The sequence below is a fragment of the Ochotona curzoniae genome, unplaced genomic scaffold, assembly GCF_017591425.1.
Source record: "Ochotona curzoniae isolate NIBS_2020 unplaced genomic scaffold, NIBS_Ocur_1.0 contig_1, whole genome shotgun sequence".
In the NCBI taxonomy this organism is placed as follows: Eukaryota; Metazoa; Chordata; class Mammalia; order Lagomorpha; family Ochotonidae; genus Ochotona; species Ochotona curzoniae.
In genome coordinates this window covers 39,074,504-39,088,733 of record NW_024464918.1, presented here as the reverse complement: position 1 = coordinate 39,088,733, position 14,230 = coordinate 39,074,504, and positions in this window count along the sequence as shown.

The following is a 14,230-nucleotide window of genomic DNA, read 5'->3' as shown; positions in this document are numbered from 1 at the left end:
TAGCTGTTTTGTCTAGAGAGTGTCTCAACTTGCCAAAGGGCTGTGATGATTACAAATTAGTACTAGAAGAGTGGAGTTCCTGGATCATAAATGTATCAATACTGAAATTATTATTGCAATTCTATATTAATATACTGAATTAATGTCTGTCTCCCTCACTAGAGGACACAGCACCAGGGCAGGGGCCATTTGGGTTTTGTTCACTATTGCATTCTCATTGCCTGCTATTACATCTCCTGCTCAATAAATTATAGCAGGAGAAGTGAACGAATATTACTGCATTCTCACAGCTCCCACATGTTCTTGCCATCGCTGGCCTCTATTTCCACAGCTTTTTCTCTTAGGCTAGCTCTTCTCATAGTCACAAAACAGCTGCTGCAGTCCCAAGGGTCTCATGCAGACATAACATTGCCAAAAGGAAGAGCTTTGGCTTTTTAGAGCAGAGAAACTTGCCCAGAATCTCTCCAGCTGTCCTCCCATCCTATTTTGTTATCCAAAACTGGCCATCATGTCAGGTTCCACAATCAGTTACTGCTGAGGAAAATGGGACTGCTGTAACGACTACAGTTCAACAGGACATATCCTTGAGTCATTTTAAGGAACGAGAGATCCCAGAGCAACGTCTTGGTTCAGATAGCAAGGAGAAAGGATTGAGGTGACACACTGGACAACCAATAGTGACTTCTTCTAGAAATGACTGTCAAAATCATATATGGATTTTCTCTGGAGCCTGCAGTCTGCTGGGTAAGATTTCTACGTAACCACTTTGATAAGTAGAGAGTACGATTTTTTGAAATCCATGCTTTGACTGACAGAGAAATACCTTTAACAATAACATGCAATAAGCAGATTGGACTAGGATAAAAGTAAGGGTGATGCGGGTGGCCCCGTCAAGCCAGGAGTCCAGTCTGGGAGATGGCAGTCCTGAATTCGAACTCCACTCCATTTCCTGGCTGTGTGACTTTGGATATATCCCGTCCCCTCTCTGGGTCCAACTTCATTTTCAGCAAAGTTTCACAGGGTAAAGTTAAAAAGGACTCGGTTGCCATTTGGCACACAGTGAGCACTTTCTTTTTTCTTTTTCGGTTTCAGGAGAGGGGTACACGTAGGCTTGTAGTGAGCAGGTGGGCTGACTTCTGTTTGTTTTAGAAGCTGAGTCTTCAGCAGCAGCCCTGACAGAGTTTGACATCATGAGATGGGAGGCTCTTGCAGAAGGCTGCCCCTCATTGATTCCTCACAACCGCTGCTGAACTCTCCCTTAACTCTGCAGAGGTGGGGCTTCTCCTGTGTCAGACACAGTGTTCCCTCCCACCCCAACCCGGCATCCCAAGTCACCATCACTGATTCTCTCCAGAGCAAACTAGAGCCCGGCTCATCTAGGTTCTAAACTGTGACTGCTGGCAGTCACCTGGTGTGCTTCACGTGCACCAGCTGGCCCCACCGGCCTAATTAGGACCAGAGAATGGCTGAGAAGGGGCAGGCGCGTATTCTAGGTGCCCGCCTCACTGTCTGTTTCTAATAACAGCAGCAAGTAGCGGAGGCGGCAAGGGAGAGTGTGGCGCGCGATGACATCATCCCCCCAGCTGTTTTACACATCTGTAACACGGCTCATTAGGACTCTCCGGACACCTCATCCTTCCCTATTCTGTGCAAACCTCAATTGCACAAGAAGGGTGTCTCTGGAGAGAGAGGGGGGCTCCGCCTGCTCCCCTGCTCCCCTGCAATGCCTGAGACAGGGGCAGATCGCAGCGTGGGCATGCCACCTGCCATTAGTTTTCTCAGGAGGACAGCTCTGTGGAGCAGGTGCCCCTTTAAGCACTAACGGTTTCAACATGGGTCTGCCACTGCAGGGCCAAGTCCCTATCAGGGAGGAGTCCCCACGCGCAGCAGCTGCAGGAGTGTTTTTGCTTACTTTGAGCATTCTAAGCTTTTCCTAGCCATGAATAACAACAACCAAATAAGTCATTCCACAGGGTGGAGAGGAGGATTGCTGTATTTCAACAGCAAAAAAAGAAATATTGGGTGTTATGACTATTACGCACAAAATATTCTACCGTATATAATACACATATTTGTATATAATATATGTATGTATGTAGTATATGTACATTCATTTAGATGTTTGAAACTGTCTGTGTCAGATGAATGAGAAAATCTTTTTAAAAAAATTTTCCCTGGAAAACCCAAATGGCTAAACAGCAAAGGAGAGTTTGGAGACCCAGGCATGAGGCTCTACCCTTGTGTGTGGATGGCTGAGTACCTCAAGTTAAAGTCTCCCTGGAGTTCACCCTACTCATCTTTCCCATGGGGGTGCCCTCTGCTACACACTGATGCAGCAGTAGGCCCCCTGGTCAGATGCCAGCAGCCGGATACTGGGCTTAAATGGGTGTAAAGGACAAGATATTCCAGGAAGTGTTTTTGTTGTTATTTTTTCCCCTCTATAAGCAAGAGGCAGCGAATGCTTCCTCCAGCCCCACTGCTCTAGCTGCAGTGAAATGCGGAGGAAGGAAAAAGAAACACAAAGAGATGGATCAAGTTGGGTAGATGCCTGATCTCTGGACCAGTGAAGAGGCAGGGAAGCCAAAGCCTAGGTGGGAAGACATGGCCAGCCCGTCGGGAATGTGGAGGGGCGGCTAGGGTTCAGGCCTGTCCCCACGATCCATGGGTTGGGCGCATCATCCCCAAATTCATGGACAGATGGTCTTTACAGGTGGAGTTTTTTTAGATGGACCACTGGGAGCAAACAAGGTCATGGTGGTGCAGCCCCCAAGATGGTGTTAGTAACGCCGTAAGAAGGGGAAAGGGAGCATGGTTTACCCTGTGCCATGAGACGCTGCAGCCAGAGGCCCACACCTGATTCCAGAGCTTGCTCTCCAAACCCTAAAAAATCAACTTCTTTATAAGGGTCCCAGCCTCCAGGATTCTGTTGCCAGCAAGAGGACATGGATGTGGATTTCTGCTTAGAACTTGGGATTCCCTCTTCTAGGGGTCTGCCTCCTGATTTGTATTTCTGTTTGTATGCTTGTCTCATCTTCTGTTCTTTGAACAAGGGTCAGAGGTGCAAGTAGCACATAAAACAAATTCTGGTGGTCCTTGCTCACAGGAGCTTATAGCTGTCCCTGCCAAGAGAGAGACTTTATTTCCTAGCTTGGAAAGGCAGGCTTGATGGTAAGATTTGCTTTAGACCTCAAGATGTGGGGTCTGTCCCAGATCCTGAACCCCCTTCATCTGCTGTCTGGCACTCCCCACCCCCCATGACCGTGAGACTGGAGCAAGGCCAGTGTATAGCTCCCAGCACTGATAGACATACATGTGCTTGCAAAGGTTCAAATGAGCCAGATAATGTCAGTGGACCCACTCAGATGACCAGAAGATCGAAGAGCAATACTAAATGCTTAGTGGTCTAGGTCACTGAGTCCAAGGATGGTCATTATCAAGTAACAGCTGAAGCACTCACTCAGTGCCTGTATAGTGATAGGTACATGGTAGGTGTTATATAAATGCTTATTATGTGGAATGAGCTTGCCCTGGGCTGCTGCCAGTCCATGCCCCATGGGCCATTTGTCTGGGCACCTGAGTCTTCTCATCTACAAGATGAAGGGCCTAAGCATGTTCAGAGAAAGGACAGCCAGAGCCCCAGCCACCATCAAGCCCTGCGAAGAGCCTGTCACCCCCACAGCCACCCCACTTCCGGTGTTGCAGAGTGCAGGGTTGCTATTCTATTTTGCTTATCACAGCCTGATGCTGGACGTGAGAGGTTTCAGTCACTCTGGCTGCTGCACCTGGCTGGTTGTTCCACTGTCCCCTCCCTTCTTAGCATCACTAGATCTTGCCTGGCAGTGAGTGTGGCATGCTAGCTGGTGATGCCCTGGCTGTGTGCCCTGCAAGGCATGTTGCGAGGGGAGCGCCTGGCCTTTTTGGCTTTGGCAGGTGACACACCGCATGTTAACACAGGATGGAGATAGAGTTGTTGGGCACCTGCACATAGGGAGTAAAGTGTCCTCTACACAGAATCCTTTCCAGTGCTGTTCCCAGAGACTGGGATGATGCTTTCGAAGGGTGTCTGAGGCTTGACAGGGGACCGAACAAATCTCAGGACTTTCCAGAAGGTTTCTTGACTCTTTCCTGGAATACAGCAAGGACAGAGGCTACTGAGCCCCACACCCACTGTGGTCACCCAACAGGGCTCCAAGTACATGAAAAGAGCGCACCCTGCAAAGGAGGTGGGAGTTATGGGGGTGGCATGCACCTCTCAGCAGGGTAACCTAATAGCCAAAGCAGAGCAACAAACCAAGTTGGTGAGATGGCCTTAAACGCCAGTGCCTCGCTGTGACTGAAGAGTCAGCTGGAGAACATTAACGGCCCTGCTGACTGGAGGGCAGGCAATGCGAGGAGGCTTGCCCTTGGAAATTAAAGCCAGGCTGGCTGAGAGGCAGCCGGCACAGCGGGCCTGCAAGAGTCTGGCACATTCTGAGCCCAGAGCACAAATGCAGATCCTGTGTTTTGGCCTCAGTGCACGGGGAGCCTTCGCCCACTTTCCCCAGTTCCTTTTGTTCCAACCTCATCTGGGATGGTGGCCTTTGCTTGCTCCGAGCGCTGTGCTGTGCAGGTGCTTAAGCCATCAGAGTCTGCTTGTTCAGTTGTATAAGGGGGTAGTTGTGTGTGAGCCACTGGGCTTGCGAAGCTCTGGATCCAGGGCTGGATTGCAGATGTCATTGAGGTTCTGGTGAAAACTTTAGATTTCTTTGCTCGGGAAAGCATACACAACCCCAAACACATTTTTATATCATCTCGCTTCTCTACCAAAGTTCAGCCGTGGAGACCTCCATGCTCAGAGCCCTGTGAGTCACAGTAAGGAATCTGAGAGTGTATGTGGAAGGTGGCCAGGATGCAATCACAGTTAGGAACTGTACAGCTTGGCTTGCGAGACAGAGTAACTCCAATTTAAGGAAATAGCTTTGTTTTTCGCTCTTGTACAAAGTCACAATGAACAGGAGGTATACGATGTTAGCATCTCAGACTATTTTTTTACTCTCCCACCTCTGATCATGTTTAGTATCATTTTCTGTCTCTTCAGGGTTTTCAGACATCACATCATGACTTTGAAACCCATGCATAGTTTGGTTTTTTTTTTTTGTAATATGTATTCTTTTTGAAGATTCCTTTATTTCAAAATTTTTTCCTACAAAAGAAACATCTTTTCATTCAATTCATTCAATTTTTCCACAACCTTTTTTTTTTTTTTCCAAAAATGGACTTGCTTACTTATAGAGAGGAGAGGCAGAGGGAGAGAGCCGTCTTCCCTTTGCTGGTTCATTCTCGAAACATCCACAATGGCTGGGGTTGGGCCAATTTGAAGCCTGGTGTCAGGTTCTTCCTCTGGGTCTTCCAATTGGGTGCGGGGGCTCAAGAACTTGAGCCATCCTGCACTGCTTTCCCAAGCTTTAAGGAGGGAGCTAGATTGGAAATGAAACAGCTGGAATATGAATCAGCACCCATCTGGGATGCTGGTGCTGCAGGCTGAGGCTTAATCTACTCTGCCATCACACCAACTCCAAGAAACAAAGTCTTTTGCCTATGTAACAAGAATGGATTATTTGCTTATTATGGGGTAATAGAAGTTCTTTTAAATTCTGAATACCAGTCTTCTGTCAGATGATTGTTTTTGGGAGTTCCACCAACCAGTCTATAAGTTGCTTTTCAATTTTCTGCATTGTGTTTTGAAGAAAAGAAGATTGAAATTTCGTAAAGTCAATTTGTAATTCTTTTCGTGGTTCATGGTTTTTGTCTCATGTGAGAAATCTTTGCTTATTCCAAGTTTTTAAAGACCTTCTGCTGTGTTTCCCTTAGAAATCAAAATTCTTTAATTCCTCATGATGGTTCTATTTTAGGCATAGTATGAGTCAATATTCATGTTTTTCCTTACAACTATCTAGTAATTTGTCTTGCATACTTAAATGCTTTTAAAAGTTAAAAATAGGGATGGGCCCGGCGCGGTGGCGCAGTGGTTAAGATCCTCACCTTGCACGCCCGGGATCCCATATGGGCGCCGGTTCTAATCCCGGCAGCCCCGCTTCCCTTCCGGCTCCCTGCCTGTGGCCCGGGAAAGCAGTCGAGGACGGCCCAAAGCTTTGGGACCCTGCACCTGCGTGGGAGACCCGGAAGAGGCTCCTGGCTTCGGATTGGCATAGCTTGCAAGTGCTGCGATTGGGTAAAATCCTATCAAGTTAGACTGCAGGACCATTTGAATTTAAGATCCAGGACTTGGCGTGAGCCCAGTAGGGAAGCTGGCTACCTCTCTGATGGATTGCAACATCCACTGGTAAGCGTAAGAACAGGGATGAGGGCAGGCCTGGCTAGACAGGTGGTGGCACCTGCTGGCATGAGTGTGGGCTGGATAGTAGGGTTGGTTGGGTTGAACTAGGCTTTAACACCCATTGATGTGTATGAGAGCCGAATGGGATGTGGGACAGTCTGGAGCAGTCTGCTGTATAAACTGGCAAACACAGGACCAGGGCTGGGGGTTGGCCTAGTGGGGGTTGTTGGGGGTCTCTCTGACTAGGCTGCAGCTCCTGCTGGTGTGCATGAAGGCCCAGTGTGTGGTGGGCAGAGTTGTTCTAGGCTGCAGTATCCATTGGTTTACATAAGGCAAAGTCTCAGCTACTGGGAGCATCACCTGTGGTTTTGCATGGCAGACTGGGGAGCTGAACAGGAATGGAATCCAGGTGCTCTGCTATGGATGCAGGTACCCTAAGATGCAACTATTGTCCTTCCTTCCTTCCTCCCCCTCCCTCTCTCTCCTCTCTCTCTCTCCTTCCTTTCTCCCTCCCTTCTCTCCCTCTCTCTCTTTCTTGCTCTCCTTCCTTCCTTCCTTCCTTCCTTCCTTCCTTCCTTCCTTCCTTCCTTCCTTCCTTCCTTCCTTCCTTCCTTCCTTCCTTCCTCCTTTTTAAAGATTTTTTTCCATTTATTTGAAAAGCAAAGTTACACAGAGAAAGAGATTTTCTATCTGTTGGTTCATCGCCCAAATGACCACAGTGGCTAGGGGTTGGGCCAGGCTGAAACCAGGAGCCAGGACATTTATCCAGGCCTTCCACCTGGGGTTAGGGCCCAAACACTTGGGTCATCTTCCTCTGCTTTTCTAGCGAGCTGGATCAGATCTGGAACATCCAGGAGTTGTCTCATCACTTGTTCAGAATTCCAGCATTGCAGATAGTGGCTTAATTCACTGTACCACAGCGCCAGTCCCCCAAAACTACACCTTAATTTCAGAGTCTGATCCCTTCTTACACCCCTTTTGATTATGTCACCTGTTTCCTCCTGAGACCCTGAAGGATGTCCCTCCAACCAGTTATGCATATTTTTAAGCACCAAGTTTATTTTTTTCACCCCATATACAGTAAACTTTAACACAAGCACAGATCGTTGAAGCTATAGTGGTATACCATTCTTAACCATTGGGTTGACAAAGCTGTAAAACAAAGTTCAAAACTGTATTTGCAGAAATACTGATAATACAGATGTTTCATTTCTTCCTTTTTTTGTTGTTGTTTCCTTTTTAAATTTTAGCTCCCACATGTTATGGAGAACATGTGGTGTTCACTTTTTGGTGTTTTATTCCATTCAGTATGGTAAGGCCAAGTATAGTGATAAGGAGCCACCCTGTGTTACGGTTCCTCAGGTGGAACCCCCAGGCACATACCCAACATGCATTTAATCAGCCCCAAAGTAGCAAAAGCTGTGATCACACACGCCCTCTGCTGCAGGGTGGAGAGTCCACCAGTGACTCCACAGCTCCCATGGAAGGTGTCCCACAGCTCCCATGGGGCACTTGATTCATTTCCATGTTTGGCTACATTTGGTTCCCCAGTGTGCGAACGGGGAGCACCTGACACACAGGTGAGTAGCAAAGCCAGGGGCATCCAGCACCCTCAGTCTACCTCCCTGCCATCCAGCAGCCCAGCTTGATATGTTCAGCACTCTGTGGGTAGAAGGCTGGGTATACACAGGCGAGGACATTCAGCAGCACCAAAAAGGGATGAGAGGAGCATGCCTTCTTGTTTTTACTTTGCTTACTCTGAGCCCCTCAGGGAACTGCTAGTCGTTTGCTCAAGGCCAAGTTGGCCCTACCAGAATCAGCCTGGGCAGGGTGGGGGTTCAGATGACATTGCCCAGAGGTGGAAAGGTGGAGAACAGGAGGCAGGTAGCATGGGAGTCACTCCTCCTGGTCATCTCTGCTTCCCAGGGCAAGACCATGGGCTCCCTACCTGCTTCCATGTCTGCCTCAGCCACTTCCCAGAGGTGTGGCCTTGGCCAACCACCGCTGCATGGCTTGAGAGTCAGGCTCAGGCAGGTGCTGGTAGCATCAGGGAAGCTGGGGTGCTGGCTTCTCTCTGTCTCCCTAAATCTACTTTCCAGGGCTCATAGCCTTTGCACTTGGGACCTCTGCCTCACACTGTCTTACTCAATGTCACCATTCTGGCCAGAGGTGCCTCTCCACTTCCCGCCGACCCCAGAGTGAGCACGGCGTGCATGGGGTAAAATACACCATGTAGTCCAACCCTGGGTCATGCCCATTGTTTCTGCTCACCCTGCCCACCTACAAAACCCCTACATAGGTAAGGGCAAAGAGATTGATGCTGCTGGGGAGGGCAAGGAAGGAGCCCCATCAGGTTGCTTCAAGCCCTCCACTGTGAATGCTTTACAGCACAGAATGCATAACTGCAAAACTCTGTGTTCAAATCCTACCTCTACTGTCTCCTTGGTGTGGGCACTTAGGCAGACCTGCTACTGAACTTGTTGGAGGTCTTGCTGTACCAGTGGAGATCATCCCTTCCTGCTTGGAGTCTGTGTGTGAACATGTGAGGGTGTAAAAGGTCCCCGCTGGGCTCCCATGCCACTGGCAAGCAAGCTCTAAATGGTAGCAGTTTTTGTTGTAATTATTCCCTGGGAGTCCCCAAATGCCCACGGGCCAGCTGCAGATCATTAGACTTCATGTGGCTGACATCTGGGCTCAGAGAAGCAAGTGCTGGGGATGTGTCACAGTCACCCGGACCACAGAGACACAGCTTGATGGGGGCTTGGGCCAAAGTTTGAGCTTGCTCAGAATCTGCATGGGCTGGGGAAGGGAGGGATGCGTGGTCCAACCCCATGCCTTGTGACTTGTTTAATGACAGCCTGTTAACACTCTCATCCAAACGCACACTGGATGGATTCCAGTGTCTGGGTGCTTAGATGTGAGGAAGGAGGAGGAAGCGTGGGAAATGGAGGAGTCTCAGTAGTGGTTGGTAGGATCATTTTCAGTGCCATCCATCCAGCCCTGACGGCTGTCCAGGCTGGTGCCAAGTGCTTTATTCATGTGAGGAGACTGCTAGGGACCTCTCGGCCTCATTCTCCCTTCGCTCTGGTCGGATTGGTAGCCCTGGTTCTCAGCTGAGCACGTCACTGTCACTGTCACTGTCACTGTCTCGCTTCAGTTGGATAGAACCCTATGTTGGCCAAGGGCATTTGAGCAGAAGAGATCTGTGCCATCCCTGTATCATGCCTTTAATAGGAAATAACATACTCTCGTCCTTCTACACGCCGGCTGGGCCCCAATCACAACAGTGGGTCACCTTAAGGATAGTAGCACAAGAGAGGGAGCCCAGGACCCTGGCCTCATGGAATCGCTGTAACAGCCCACAAGGGCTCATGCCTGGATTTGATTCTCATGTAAGAGATCAACAGATCTCTATATTGTTGAATTCTGTGGTTGAGAAAGAGATCTTAATTCAAATTGTTGCATTTCGATGGAAATAGGCTCCCATCCTCCATTGAGATCAACGAAACAAAGCTCAGAAAGGTTTAAAAATCTTCTCAGAGTGTATTATTGTAGCACTAGCTATAACAACAAATAGACCCAATACTAAACATAAGTGTTTTTTTTTTTAAATAAAGATTTATTATTTTTTTTTGTTGCAAAGTCAGATATACAGAGAGGAGGAGAGACAGAGAGGGAAAGATCTTCTGTCTGCTGAATCACTCCCCAAGTGACCACAACAGCTGGAGCTGAGCTGATCTGAAGCCGGGAGTCAGGAACTTCTCTGGGTCTCCCACACTGGTGCAAGCTCAAAAGGCTTTGGGCCATCCGCGACTGCTTTCCTGGGCCACAAGCAGGGAGCTGGATGGGAAGTGGGGTTGCTGGGATTAGAACCAGTGCCCGCATGAGAGCCCAGTGCATTCAAGGTGAGGACTTTTAGCCACTTGGCCTCCATGCCAGGCCCAACGTATGTGTTACACATAATGAAGCTTATTTCTTGCTCACTTCACAGTAGTCAGTGGGTGGAAGTCAGTGGACAGCCTTTTTTCTTCAGTCATTTGGGATCCAGAATGACAGAAGTGCTTCCATCTTCAACATGACAATTCCAAAGTCACCCTTAGGTTCATATCTAGTCCAGCCAGTCAGAAAGGCAAAGAGTGTGGAGAAAGCAGGGTGGTTTTATGAACCAATCCTGAAGAGGTTCACCCCTTTTCACACATTTCATTGGCTAGAACATAGTCACATGACCTAATAGCTAGCTGCAAGGAAGGCTGGGAAATGTAGTCTATTGCTGTGTGTCTAGAAGAAAGTGGACGCTTTTTTTACTGAAGAGCCAGACAGTCCCTGCCATCCTGGGGTCACTCAATTAGAAGAGGTAGAAGGGGGGGCCCGGTGCAGTAGTCTAGTGGCTAAAGTCCTTACCTTTCACACACTGGGAATCCCATATGGGCACCAGTTCATATCCTGGCTTCTCTTCTCCCCATCCAACTCGCTGCGTGTGGCCTGGGAAAGCAGAAGAGGATGGCCCAAAGCCTTGGGACCCTGCACCAGTGTGGGAGACCTGAAGGGAGCTTCGAGCTCCTGGCTTTGGATCAGCTCAGCTCTAGCCATTGTGGCCACTTGGGGAGTGAATCAGCAGAAGGAAGATCTTTCTCTCTGTCTCTCCTCCTCTTTGTATATCTACTTTACAATTAAAAAAAAAAATCTTGAAGAAGAAGAGGCAGAATGGTAACTGGTAAGCCTGATGCTGAAATTGAAGTTCAGCACCCCCCGAGGACTGAAGAAAGATTTTGCTGTCTGTGATGGTCTTCGGATGCTTCAATGTGCCTGTACCTTATTAAGTATGACTATTGTCCATAATTAGTAGAGCCTACGGAGTGGAGGCCTTCCTAGATAACTCAGGTGAGCTGATGCAATCAGCTGTAAGTCCTGAGGAGAGAGCTCGTTTGGTCGAAGTGAAGCTGAGCCTGCTGTTGTCCAAAGCTAGCCGCAGCCTTCTCGTTGTCGCTGTGCCACAGGAGCCTCCCTCACATTGTCCCAAGCTTTCTCCAGGGCCCGGGACTCTGTGGATTTCAGCTGGGTCCTCAAACCAGGCTGCAGGACACACAGACATTGTTTCTTTTTGTTTGTTTGTTTTGTTAATTTTGTGACATTGTTTCTTGATGAGAAGTTTCATGAGTCAGTAACTTCCTGAAGGTCTCTAAGTCATTCATGAACTCAACACCCACCATACACTGGACCTGGCGTGTAGCTTCTGGCCATGTGACCGAGCCCTTACCATGTGGCTCTTCCATGTGGAGACACAGGCAGGGCATGTAAAGCATCTCAAAGACAGTGCAAAAACCACAGTGGAAAATATCCCATTAATTTGCGTATTGATTACAAGTTGTGATGATTTCTTTTTGATCTACTGGCCTTAGTAAAACATGTTATTAAAATTCATTTCCTTTGCTTCTTTTCTCTCTTTAAATGTGGCTAGTAGAAACTCAAAATTTGTTTTGTGGCTCATGTTCGATTTCAATTGAATGGTGTTGGACTGGGAGTTGGGGAACCAGCGAAGAGGAGGAAGACATAAGAAAGGGAAGTATTTAGGCTTGGACATAGATTTATTTTAAAAATCCTAATAGGCTGAACATAGACCAAAATGGAAGCAGCTACATACAACTACTGAGAGTGTGAATCTTAAGTGAATATAAATGTTTCTTATTTTGTTTTGTCCAGATTCCAGACACCTGATGATGCCATTTCAAAGCCATGGTCATCACTGGGATTCCCCCTTCCCTGGCTATGGCTCACCGCTTGTCTCTACTTCACAGTAGCTACCAAAGGCATACCCATTGCTCTGGCAACATAAGTTCCTCAAATCCTTATCGTGACAGAGTCCTTGGTGGGACTGAAAACCCCAGCATGTAAGTCATACCAACAGCCAATTTCCTGGGGTCCTGATGTCCCCTGGGTGCTACTACAAGGGGGTGCAGAAGCGCACACATCAACCTTCCTGCACCCAGAGGCGGTCAATTTCCTGCCATTGCACTTCTTTCTGCACCTAGCCCCAACACATACACATCTGCACCTTTAGAACCTCATTTCTTGAGTTCCCGTGACCTACAACACGAGGGCTGACTGGAGCCTGACTGTATGTTTTAACTGGCTCGGTGCTCAGTTTTTAATTTGCATTTGATGCCAACGTGTTGAACCCATAAGCTTTTGCTTTTGACAATTTAATTGACAAATAAACGATTGTATGGATGCTCCTTGATTTATGATAAGTTTGTGCCAAAGACAAACATGATAACGTAAAAATACTGTATGACTAAAATGCATGGAATCCACCTACCCAACTAACCATTGTAGCTTCACCCAGCCTATTTGAAGCATGTTCAGAATACTAACATTCACTTACAGTTGGGCAAATTCATCTAACACTGAGCTTAACTTACACTAAAGTATCAAACACCTAATGCAATGTCTTGAATACCATACTGAGAGTATAAACCAGAAGGGGGTACGGGTATGTTTTTGCACCATTTTGAAGTCAAGCTAGCCTAACTTGGGTACAATCTGTACCTGTAGTGTTAGAGGTGATGCTTCAATATGCATACATATTATGGAACACATCCATTGCTTCACATATTTATTATTCTTTTGTGATTAGAATCCTTAAATTGTATTCTCTTAACCATATCCAAAGTCATGATCTTTCATGCAAAAATTCACATCTCCGAATTCCCTTGAAATGTTAGAGGGTTGGACACCCATGGGTCTGTGTTCCTATGGCAACTGATGGCCAGAGGGAGTAGCTGTAGAAAAGATTTATTTCAAGTCTCTTAATACCTGTTTGATTCTCTACCATTTGTGTGACTTGTATTTCATCTTGGGATGGTAAATAATTAAGTTCTGGATAATTCTGAGATGAAGGGCCTCTTGCATGACTGTGTGAGTGAGTACCTGCCAACACCTTGCATTCAAGCCCCTCCCCCCCTTTACGAAAGTTTTTTCTTCCTACATATCCCTGGGTCTTTCTCCAGCAGCTCCTGTATTTGTGCTATTGGGTATGTGCCATGCATCCTTGTGAAATTTCCAGATAGCGCTGGCTGGGTGTGGTGAGAATGAGACGGCTGCGAGTTTGAAGGTGTGGGTGGGAAATGAAGGTGTAGAAATGGTTGGGATAGGAATACTCAAGAAATGCAACAGCAGCAGCAGCAGCAGCAGCAGCAGAGAGAGAGAGGTGGTGGAGTGGAGTGAGGTGGAGTGGAAGGAAGGTTTTTATTGCATTCTAATTGAAGGGGTGGGAAAATGGGTTTATAGGATGAAGTGGGGAGTTAGTGGGGGGCAAGATGCTACGAGCGCCAGTGTGGCGGGTGGGGATGAGGCAAGCAGCAAGCAGCAGCATTTGTGGAGAACTAACCCCACTCCAGGCTCAGCCTCTTTCCAGAGAATGCCCCCTGGGCAAAGGCAGAGGTAGTAGTGCCAGGTGGGGTCTTGCCAAGGGGTGGGAAGATCTGTGCAGGAGCTTATCAAGCCTTTTGTCCTCCTCCACCATAGCCCTAGCCCAACACAAATATCTGGGACAAAACTTGGACTACAAGGAGAATCTGCTTCTTCCCTCCCACCCTGCCGTCCCTCTGACTCCCCTCCCCATTCCAGCTGGCCACCCTGCTACATGATGTAGCACTAGTCACACGGTAGTATTACACAATGCACTATTCTCTAAGCTACTACAGAGCCCGGGGAGGCTTGCCCCAGGGAACCAAATTAGCTGTGGTGACCTTGGCCACATGCAACCAGTTCTGTGATTAAGTTAGAGCTAAATTCCGGTCCACTGGATCAGAACACCAGAGAACGGGGGAAGACCCAGCCTTGGAGAAGAGGTAGCCTGCCTCCCCTCCTGAACTAGGAGTTCAGAGAGAAAGAATGGAGAGCTGTGCCCCTGGG